Genomic DNA, 12,814 nt, shown 5'->3' on the forward strand with positions numbered 1-12,814 from the left:
CTTCACATCTTGCTGGTATTTTGGGCAGTTCCGCTTCCAATGAGCTTTTTCATGGCAATAGAAGCATTCAGCCTCTTTTGGGTCAGAAGAAGGAGTAATGAAACCTTTCTTGGTTCCACTTGAAGAAGAGCCATCAAGGGTCCGAGCCTTGGTACCCTTAGAAGAGCTCTTTCTCTTCCTCCCTCGACTTTTCCCGATTGCCAAAACCGGAGTAGAGTTTTGAGTAGGAGTGATAGCAACCGACTTCCCCTTAAGACCTGATTCTGCGGTCTTGAGAAGTCCCTGAAGTTTGCTGAGGGTGACTTCTTCCTTGTTCATGTGATATGTCATGCGGAATTGATCATAGCACGATGGTAAGGAATGCAAAATAATATCTATTGCAAGATCCTCCGGGAAGTTCACATTAAGCTTCAGCAAACGATCCACATACCTTTGCATTTTCTGCATGTGGCTCGTGATGGATTCCCCGTCCTTCATCATGGTTGTTATCATGGAGCAGATGATTTCATACCTCTCTTGTCTTGCACTTTGATGGTATCTTTCCATCAAATCTTGGTGCATGTCATAAGGGTAGAAATCCTCATAAGACTTTTGGAGTTCCGCTGTCATCGTGGCCGTCATGATGCAAGCCACTTTCGTAGCATCCCTTTCATGTGCCCGAAATTCAGCGATCTCCTGAGGAGTTGCAGTGGACTCATCAATCTCCTTAAGCTCCTTGTCAAGGACATATTCTTTGTCCTCGTAGCGGGTAATCATCCTGATGTTTCTGATCCACTCATTGAAGTTGGATCCATCAAAGGTGACTTTCCCACACAAGTTCATAAGGGTAAAGGAGCCATTAGGATTAGAGCCAGAAGCATTGTTGAAAGACATCTGAAGGAAAGAGGACAAGATTAGTTTAGATAAGAGAGTCCTTAATAAAACACCCAAATGTAATATTAAGGCTAGGATCCAATCACAATATAATATAACTTAGAAGAGGTATGCCGTAATCTAAGCTATATCATATTTGAAAGGTAGGTGAATGACGATTCACCAATTTCCACCACGAAAACCGCAATATTTTAGTATTAGGTTTTGAATGGTTCTTAGAAATTCCTAGATTCTTTGAGATTCAATGAACTTTTCAAAGGCATGTTTCAATCTCGAGTGTGCCCTCCAAGTTTTGTGACTGGGATACCGAGGATCACAAAACGAGGTGTGAAGTAACCATGCAAATCACTTGGTACCCTTAAAGTTTATCACTCAATCGATGTGCCGGTTAACCACACACGCTCCATCGATACTATAATAAACCCTAAGTCACCCTTTACCTACCTTGTTAAGTCCAAGTTAGTTTGCCGGTTAACCACACACGCTCCACCAACGACTTAATCAAAGTGTAAAGTGTAATTTCATGGAATAGCACCTTATTCACATTTTTCCTAAAGTAACTAAGATTGGGAATTTAATAAAACATTTAGTTACTTTATAATATTCATCATACTTTGAATGAGAATTAATAAGTCCTTGTCTTACCCGTTCGGCTAACGACCCTCCACCGATCAAGCAAGCGGTGGGTGAGAGTGGACACCCATTAAGTCACCATTTTATAGGCAACAACCTTATACCCACCTTATAGACCGGCTTCGTGAATGAGGCGTACTAGCGGTAAGACGACTTTGTTCTTATACATATATATATATATATAATTATTAAATCATAATAATATAAGTATAAGGGTTGAATTTTAACTTTTAAAATTCTAGGGGTTGGAACTAAAGTTTTAACTTAACTTTACTTGTTCCAAAACTTGAGGGCAATTTTTGTAAACTTTCAAAACTTTTCATTTCTTGTAACTTATGAGTTTAATAGAGTAATAAAATGAGGACTTTTCATTTTTCCTTACTCTTGTGTTCTTTTAATGGTTTTTAACCCAAGAGACTTTTGGTTTTCCATAACTTGAGGACAAGTTATGGACTCCATTAAAACACATTATGATCATGAATTAATCTACCACATAGGTTACAAATAATTCCTATGATCATCTAAACATCATAAGAACAAGAATATGAATATGAACACTTTCAAGAATCAAAACCACATTTAACTTTGTAATTTTGATAACTAGTTGTTGTAAATGAGTTAGAAAAGACATTACACCTTCTAAAACAAGTTTTCAAGTACCAAAACATTTTAGGGTAATGATTCTAATCCATTTCCAGCAACTTAAGTCGAAATTCTGCACTCTGTCGACCCTACTCGCCGAGTGCATAAACCTACTCGCCGAGTAGGTTGAAGATACACATGAACTCGACGAGTCCTCCCCATGGACTCGCCGGGTCCATCAGTCAGACAGCAAGATTTTCGACTTTCTCCAACTTTTAAGCACAAATAACAAACAAACAAGCCTAGGCTCTGATACCACTGATGGGATTTGAGCATTCTAACACTTCCTAAGTGTACATGCAACCCTAATAACCTTGGATCTATGTTTGTCTAATTATCATGCAAAGTTGAATTCCAAGGTTATATTCCTATCTAGCATACATGGGGAACAATTTTAACTTGAATCATAGATAGAATAACTTACCTTGTTGTTGCTTGTGTTCCTTGAAACCTTGTGAGCCTAGCACCCCAAGTGTGATGCCTCAAATGCTTCACACAACACCAAATGCTCTTGGAATGACTCTTGAGATAACACACACTTCTCAAAATCGGCCAAGCCCTCTAGTTTCTTAGTGTTCAACTTGTGTTGCACTTGTCTAGCCAATTTTGTGGAGAATGGGACTCTTATATAGTGTTGGCACATCTAGGGTTACACCATGTAAACCCTAATGTGTCATGACTCTTCATTTCCATGACCCATGGGTTTGTAACTCCCATGGAGCATCCATGGAGCATCCTATGGGTAGAACCCAACTTGATAATCCATGGAGCCTCTTAGCCCACTATACAAGATATGAACCCATATATTTAATTAGTTATCCTTTGATCACTTAACTAATTCTAAATTAATTCTTTGATCAACTAATCAAATAATATTATTAATATATTAGAACTTATAATATATTAATAATCTCCAAGTGTTATTTCTCTCATTTAGTCTATCCAATTGCATGGTGCCATGCAACCCAAATGGACCATGCCGGGTCGGGTCAAGTACAAGCCCGAAATAGTTATGGACTTAGACACCTTATCCAACACTACTATCTTCTCCTTAAACCTTCTTGCTGCTTCTTTTTCTTCTAGCTTCAAGAACACAGAAGATTCCTCAAGAATGGCACAAACACTCACAAAATGCTCTAGGGTTTCTTGTATTAGGGTTTGGGACTTGGAGGCTGGAAATGTGGCCATAAGGTGGGGATTAAGATGCTTAAATAGGGTGCAAAACCCCGAAATTAGGGTTTCACTATGGCTAGACCTACTCGCCGAGTTGAGGGCTCTCAACTCGTCGAGTAGATTGCTTGAACCCCGCGTCCAATCTCATTTCTACTCGACGAGTCTGGGGCTCCCAACTCGTCTAGTAGCTCTACAAAAATAAATAATTAATATTTAAATGCGTATCAGGCGTTACAACTTGGGGTTTATTTTTCTTGCTCCAGCTGATCGTACATATCGCATCCTGCCTTGGTTACTTATGAAAGCAATTGTTTTTGAAAACCAGTTGAAAACTTTTGCAGTTCCTTAGTTTGATTATGGATTCACAAGAATGCTCATCGAATTCACTCAAACCATGGCTCTGATACCAACTTGTAACATCCCAAAAGTCAAAGAAAATTTCATTTTTCGAAAACAACACAAGGCAATAACTGTTTACAAAAACATTGTTTCAAAAGTATAATTCATAAATTAGAGTATACCAAAATCCAATAACATGAAATCCTAAGGATGTGCATGATCACGCCTTTGACTTTCTCTGAAGTACTAGAAACAATTAATAAAAATTGTAAGCCAAAACTTAGTGAGTTCCCGAAAGGTACCACCACATAAACATATAACCAAACATATATTGGGTCCACAACCTCCTGGTTGGATTACCCTTGGCCCAGAACCTTCTAGATGGAATTCCTTGTGCCACAACCTTTCGGTTGGATTACCTAATACATATCGGGTCCACAACCTCCTTCTTAGATTACCCATGGCCCACAACCTTCCGGTTGGAATGCCCTGACAACAACCTCTCAGTTGGAATGCCCCAGTCTGTTGACTGATAGCACAAAGCAGAACAGTCGCAACCTCACCACACCATGTCGACATATGTATAACAAAAAACTGATATCCACCAATAGATAATCATATAACCAATCATCAGACAAACATGAAGACCTACAGATCACTACAACATAGCAACATCCTATATACAAGGACACAAATCTAACATTTCACTATAGCATAGCAACATCCTATATACCATGATACATAATCTAGTAGGCCGACATTGGTACCTTCCACCCATAAGTATAGTGAGGAAAAACTCACCTCTCAGTCTGAACAGATAGCCAAATAGGTCACTGCTCTGAATATTTGTTGTACCAGTCACCTTTACGTCAGGTAATGACAAATCTCAACTACAACTCAAAATACCCAAAATAGCCTTAGGTTAAACTTTGTAAAATCCGGGTCAAAGACAGAAAGTCAAAAATTCAACCGAGTCAACTGAGCTGAGTATGCTCAACATACTCAGCTTGTATGCATAGCGTACTCAGGCCTTGACCAGAAATGGGCTTTTGACCTCATACACCTTGAGTACCATAGCGTACGCCAACATACGTTTCAACCATCATTTACTTCTATTAAGAGCTTAACCCTTAATACATCTCCTCAAAATTTTGGATGTGGTCCTCAAATTATGTCCTTAACCATAATGTTTCCAACTTTATGGTGTTGCATGGCTATTAAGTGCCCCATACCAAAAACCCTAACTTCCTAACTAGTTAAGACAACCTAACTCATGATAGAAGGAAACTAAGGTCCAAGATTATATTTTTATTCTTCTAAACACTCTAAAACGTCTGAAAAGAAAACTTATATGAATTAGAGCATCCTATACTCATAATACCAAGCTTATGGGACCAAAATGAACACTAACCCATGGATAAACAAGATCTAATCATAGCTTCACTTGTTTAATCTATATGCCCAAGAATCATTATGGAGTAATATTGCTAATAATATATGATCCTATAGGGTCACACCTTTATCAAGTTGGCACATTTTGTATATTTACTATTAATGTGATTATTAATAAATAATATTGATTCTTGTATTTTAATTAGGGAATAATTATTGTTTTTTGAAAAAAATAATTATAAGATAGTATAACAAGTTATTATTTCATATGGTATAAATTAATAAGTCATGCACAGTATTTTGGATTAGTTGGATTCTTCTGTCATTTACCTAAAGACAAAGTTTATATTTTATAAACTTGGAGTTTATAAAAAATAAAGAATCCTCCTCTTTTCAAGAGGTTAGGCCAAAAATATTAAAATATAGGGGTTGCTTTTCAACTTCCATGTTTTGTCTCCCATGCTTCTAAAGGCTAGAAATACTTTAGAGTATTTTAATAAAAAAAAAGTCTTACTTTGCATGGACTATATAAGAGATGCATGAGGCTTGAATTTTTGCTAATTGAAGCACTTCTTCTTCTCTTTTTCTCTCCTAAAACTGTGGGCATGAAGTGGGCTTGGAGCTCTCTTTCTTTTGAAGATTATTCAAGTCTTTTTGTGGTTCAAAGTGCTTCTCCTACTTATTTGAGTTAAGCACTTAAACGCTTAAGAAGTACTTTATAAAAGAAGGAACTAGCATTCCAAGTGCCTTCATCTCGATGGTGGATGCTTGAAGAGAATATCATGTTCTTTGATCTTTACATCTTCATCAACACCCCAAAACCAAGTGGGTTAAAAGGCTTCAAAGGTTATCTTTAAAACATCCTATGGTTGTTTTTATTTCATTCTAACCTCTATAAATGGATCCATGATGGTTTGCTTTTGTTATGAACCAAAAATAAACTTGTTATTTTTAAAGTCTTCCGTTGCCGGTTTTGTGAAAAACAAACTTATATTCTGTATCAAAACCTAACGGTGGTATCAGAGTTGTATTTTATATGTTAGAATGATTTTTTTATGTTTGATAATCTTTGGTTTTTGGAAAACAAGCATGTATTTCTTTTGGTTATGAAAAATCCACATTTGTCTTCTTTGGCAACTTCTTGGTTAAAACTGTTTATTTTTATATATAACCATTTTACATGCATTTTGGTTATATAAAAGTTGCCTTAGAAAAAATATAGAGTTGTTTGTTGTAATATTTGATATGTTTTTGTGTATAAATAAGCCATTTGGACCATTGTATTGTGTTTGGTTGATATTCAATCATAAGATGTAATAGCAAAATAGGCATTTTTTCTTTTGTTGATTTGTTGTAATAAATTAGTTAGACTAGTTGTATTTCATTTTAAATATAACAAGATGAAGAAATGACCTCCTTGAAGATGACTTAATCATTTAAGACCATAATCCCAACCACAAGTTTCTACTTTTGGTTTTCGGCTTAATTATAGTCTTAATGGTTTAAGTGTTGCAACTTTCACAACATGAAGATTTGAAGTCCTTGGTTTAAGTGATGCGTTGTATTCAGCTTCAGCTGTTCAAAAGGATACACATATCTGCTTCTTAGATTGTCAACTAACAAGCTTTCCATCCAAAAACTGACATCTACCTAATGTCCTTTTCCGATCAAGACCACAACCTCCTAAGTCAACATCGAAGTACGCTTGCACAAAGAACCCAAAATTTAATGGATAGCATAGACCACGAAAAGTGGTTCGCTTCAGATACCGAAATGTATTCACAACTGCCAACATGTGCGGTTCTCTAGGATTTGCATGAAACACGACATAGTAACAAACAACAAACATAAGGTCAGGACGACTAGAGGTTAGATACAACAAGGATCTGATCATCTGACGATATAAAGTTATATCTGCTGCTGGTTTATCAAGAAAAGGTGTGAATTTCATTTCGAACGCCATAGGAACTTTGACTTTGGAATCACCCACCATTCCGAATTTAGCTAGTTACGTTTTGTGGAGGCTTCTTGATTGATGAATATTCCTTCAGAGCTCTATCTTATATTTAAACCATGGAAAAAGTTAACTTTACCCATAAAACTCATTTGAAACTTTGCTTCCATTAATTTTCGGACTTCAGCAGTTAAGATGGGATTAGTTGATCCGAAAATAATGTGATCAACTTCAATATGAACTATCATTAAATGGTTTCCTTCCTTCTTCCGAATGAAGGTTTGATCAACAAAACATTGTTTGAATTTAGATTGTTAAAGAAAGCGAGTCATAGTTTCATTCCATGCCCTCGGAGCTGTTTAAGACCATACACTACTTTATCCAGAATGTATCAATGATTCATAAATTTTTCGTTCACAAAACCTAGAGATTGTTCAACATAGAATTTCTCTTAAAGCTTTCCATTCAGAAATGTACACTTCACATCCATTTGATAGACATCGAAATTTTTTTGAACAACATTGGCGAGAAATATGCGAACAGATTCAAGTCTAGCCACAGGTGTGAACATTTCTTTGTAACAATTCCTTCTTCTTGACAATAGCCTTTAATGACCAAATGTGACTTATTGTGAATGGCATTCCTTTCTTTGTCCACTTTATTCAGAAATACTCATTTCATACCAACCATTGTTGCTTCTTCAGGAGTAGGAACCAATCGACACACTTTGTTATGTTGAAACTCATTCAGTTCTTCCTGCATAACTTAAACTCAATCGGCATGATCAAGAGAAACTTTAACAGTTTATGTTCGATCTTCGAAATAAAAGAATTAAACATGCAAAATTCCATTTTAGAAAATAATGCAGTTTGCTTCGCTTTTTGTTGAGCACGCGTAAGAACTCTTGTGGAAGGATCTCCGATCACTTGATATAGAGGATGATATTTGGTCCATTTTGTCATAGGTGGATAATTTTAATCATAGGTTGGATCAATTTCAGCAAAAACTTCTTCAAATTCAGATTTGTGCATCCGAGTCATTGTTTTCATTATTCTCCTCCTGGAATTTTTCATGTGACACAACATTCGGAATTAGATTCTCCACCTGGACTGAAGCATCAAAAGGTTGTGGCTGAGGTACATTCAAAATTGGTTGCTCAGGAGGACTCTCTATATCTTCAACAACTTCATCAATGATTTTCATTAATTAATCTTCTTGATTATCTTTGGTGTTCAATTATAAGGGAATTGCCTTGTCAGGTTCATCAAACAAATTTAGAAAATCCTCATATATATTCATAAGCGGAATAGTCTTGGAATTTGTTGATGGAAATTTTTCCTCAGATTGAAAATTTTATTTTTGATATCTCTTCATGTAATTGTCATCAAACATGACGTAGTAGCTTTCTTCAATTTTCTTTGATCTTTTGTTCAGAACATTATATGCCTTTGAAGTTAATGAATACCCCATAAATATTCATTCATCAGCTTTTTTAGCAAATTTGTTCCGATTTTTTTTGGAATTAAATAAAAAACACCTAGATCCAAACACATGAAAAATTTTAACGTTAGGTTGCCGATTGTTTAGAATTTCATATGGAGTAATCAAAAATTGTATCTTGATGTAAGAGCGGTTTAGAGTAAAGCAAACGATTGCAACAACATCATCCCAGAAATATAAATGAAGTTTCGCAAATGAAAGCCTTGTCCTTGCAGCTTCATAGAGAGAGAAATTTCGTCTTTCAACTACACCATTATGTTGTGGGGTGTAACATGAAGAGAAATTGTGAACAATCCCTTTGTTGGTCAAGAATTCTTCAAATTAATGATTTTTAAATTCTGACCTATTATCACTATGAATTTTCCAAACTGGCTTTTGTAATTGTAGTTCAACTTGCTTGATGAAATCTATCAGCTTCTAAATTGCGTCAGACTTCTGTCTAAGAAAGAATACCCAGGTGAATCTAGAAAAATCATCAACAATAACCAAAATATATTTGTTACAACCAATACTTTCGATGGCTAAAGGACCACAGAGATCAATGTGCTATAGTTCCAGTGGCTTAATGATTTTGGTATTTATGATGGACGAATGACTCTTTCTTCTCTGTTTTTTGAGCTCACAAGCAGCACATAAGTGTGCATGTCACACCCCAAAACTGGAACAGCGGAGACGTTCTGGGGTGGATGACGTCATGTCAAGTATCACAACACATGCATTATAGTAATGAAAGTACAACAAAACATTGCATTAATAGTAATAGTTTTACATGGTTTACATTACAATACAACAAAGTAATACAAGTAATAATATAGGTACAGCTTGGTACTAAACTGTCTTCGTCAGAAGCTCCGGGAATGTACATGTCTAATGCTGACCTGAGAATACATGTTATTTGAAAAGCGAGTATCATCATTTTTACAAATGCTGGTGAGTTCATAAGTATTTAGTGTCATTTTATCGAAATAACTTTAATAAAAGTGGTAGTTTTAGAGTGTCCATTACATTAGTGTCTTTTCCAGAAAATCCTATATTTTCTTTAATAAAAGCAGTCTTCTACCAAGACTGGACGGAGTTTTGTGGTAAAAAGCAGTTTTCCCTTATCGCTATCATTATCAAAATACAGAATTTGATTATTAAAGAAAGCAAGAGAAATCAGGGAAATAACATATGCCTCAACGGTGAAGACTGCTGACTAAGGCAAAGGAATCATAGACTCTAGGAGAGTATCGAACAAACAACATGCTTGGCTCAGTCTAACAAAGAGAGACACAGACCCCAGACGGTACCAAATGAAGGGTACAACTAGCAAGGTCTAAAAACAGAGGATACAGACGCCAGACAGTATCAAAAGAAAGATACAACTAGTAAGGTCTAAAACAGAGAATACAGACCGCAGACAGTATCAAATGAAAGATACAGCTAGTAAGGTCTAAAACAAGAATACAGACCCTAGACAGTATCAGATGAAAGATACAGCTAGCAAGGTCTAAAACAAGAATACAGACCCGAGACAGTATCAAATGAAAGATACAGCTAGTAAGGTCTAAAACACGAATACAGACCCCAGACAGTATCAAATGAAAGATACAACTAGCAAGGTCTAAAACAAGAATACAGACCCCAGACAATATCAAATGAAAGATACAGCTAGCAAGGTCTAAAAACATGGTGACTCAGAGAGTGGGTTTTCAGCATACAGTGTAAAGTACAGTGTAAAATACAGTGTGAAATACTGTTACCTTAAGGCCATGAATTATAAGGTAACCTGGGATACTCGTAACCATACTAACCGACACTAGAGTACTTGACGCCCTACAATCGTCTACAAAATGTGACATTTGTCACCCCTTGGATTGGTAGGCCATGGACTGTAGCTAGCAGTAAGGGTGCGGGGGTGTCAATCCCATATAGATCTATACACACAATGTCAATTCTCCCTACAGGAGACTCTGGTTACCAAGTATACGACGGAGATGGCTGTGTCCCGAAGATGCATCCCAAATAGTGGGTAGTAGGTTTCCAATATAAGTGTTGAACTAGAGGTAGGGACTCATAACTGAACTGACTAGAGTAAACCTATATATATATGCTCGTATACATAATATATAAGTAATGAATCAAACGACCTTTGGACGGACATCCGATCCCACCAGACCACATCTCAACGAAGAAAAGGAAATAGGGCGGACAAACCTTCCTAAGTCCTTCAACCATTATTTATATGCATCTATACCAGCACATGCATACATCTAACTACGTTTCAGTGTGTAACAAGTGGAAACATATCGTGAAATATAACCAAATCGTAATGTATAACTGAATCGTGTGGAATAACCGAACTGTGAAGTATAAGCGTACAGTGTGGAATAACCGAATCGTGAAATATAAACGTACAGTGTGGAATAACTGAATCGTGAAGTATAAGCGTTACCAAATATAAGTGTATCACGAAGTAGAAGCGAGAACAAGTGAAGTAAGAGCGTCTAATAGGCATAAGCGACTACAAGTATAAGCGAAATAGAGGCAATAACAAGTATAAACGCCTCACGAAGTGAAAGCGTTATCAAGTAGGAGTTTAAACTAAGAGGGAGTATCAAAACATGGAAGAAAACCTCTATACTTGAGAAAATCACAACTTGGTGTTCTTTGGTAAAATAAGTTTGAAAACCTTTATAAATTCTTTGGAAACTTTTCATAAACCAGTTTAAAATGAACTTTGATAAAACAGTACAAGTAAGTGTTTTGAACAAGTGAAAACCTTTTGGAAAAACCATTTATAGTATCCTACTTGGTAAAACAGTTACAGTGTGGTAAATCCTTGTGCATGCGGGTTATCAATCACATGTGATTGATATGATAACTGGCATGTTTAACTTGTATTCCCCCTATAAAACATGTAAAAACATTTAAAAGGTTCATTCAGGGGTATGAACTCACCTGGTGTAAGTGGATCCGACGAAGGTGCCGGTTGGGTGCTCGGTGTCAAGTAAAGAGTTGGACACACTTAATGACCTAATTAATATATGATAACATATGTTCACCTACTCGTTTGGGGCTCGAAACGGACGATTTTTGGTTCAGGAAAAAGTTGTAGAGAGAGATTTTAGAGAGATAGTAAAAAGGTTGAAATGGAGTTTACTCTCCCTTGTATAGGGGTTGGAGTTGAAGCTCAGTGGAAATCTACCCGATACTGCTATTAAACGGGGCCTTTGCTCGCACCCGATTTAGTGGTCGTAATAATTAAAACTAACTTTTTCCAATTAAATGGAAATGTATAATATGTGTTTTTATTTATCTTATCACGACGTTAACGACATAAAATATAAATAAATAAAACATTTATTTATTTTACGACTTCAAATTAACGGAACTTTTATACAGTGGAATACTCCGTCAACGGAAACGGGGTAATGTAACAGAATGAATTTTGGGTTGTCACATCATCCCCCCGTTAGAGGGAATTTCGTCCCGAAATTCAGGTCTAGGCAAGGAAGTAGGTATGAATGATAGAGGCAGGAGGGTACTTCCTATTCGGTTTGTCCTCGCATTCCCAATTGAACTCTGGTCTGGGTTTGTCATCCCAACAAACCTTCACCTATGGGATACGGCTTCCGTCTCATGTAGTTAGTGGGCTCTAACTGGTGTATCTACGAGGTTAGGGTTCCCAGTGGTTTCTATCAAGATGAGTGGGATACGAAGAGTGACATTGGGTAAGCACATATCAAGACTAAGAAGTGGATCGATCTGGTGTGAAACTTGTGGGATATCCGAAAGTAGTAGTGCTCTGACGAGGGTTGGAACAAATCTCCGTGAGGATTCTCAGATGGTCCTAAGCTCTCGGAAGGCTAGAGCTTTTCAGTACATAGAACATAGTGTACTTCCATGGCAAGATCATCACTGGCCTGATCGCCATTCCGAAGTTCCTAACGTTCTCTCTCATACTGGTAGTGTAGCCCTTCAGGTTGGTTCTTAGGAAGCTCAAGTTGTCCTTGGTTTCGCGTTTTCCTGTCAATTGGCTTTTACAGGCTTTCTAGGTCATCGAATGGGTTGCATGACTACGGTTTTCTGTCTGCTGTAGAGTGTCTATCTCAAGTTCGTGCAAAATGAACCTACACTTCTGATGCTTGAGGTATTTCTAACGGAAACCCTCAGGGTCAGGGAGATAGGGTTTCATTGGATGAGTGTTGGACTATCTCGGGAGGTGGTTCTACTATTTCTGCGTGAGATAGTACTCATGGAACACCTAATAGTCTAATGAATCTCTAGGACTTTGGTTTAATCTAGTGCGGAAAGCGCATGCTCCTA

The sequence above is a fragment of the Lactuca sativa genome, chromosome 3 (genome assembly GCF_002870075.4).
Source record: "Lactuca sativa cultivar Salinas chromosome 3, Lsat_Salinas_v11, whole genome shotgun sequence".
NCBI classification, from domain to species: domain Eukaryota; kingdom Viridiplantae; phylum Streptophyta; class Magnoliopsida; order Asterales; family Asteraceae; genus Lactuca; species Lactuca sativa.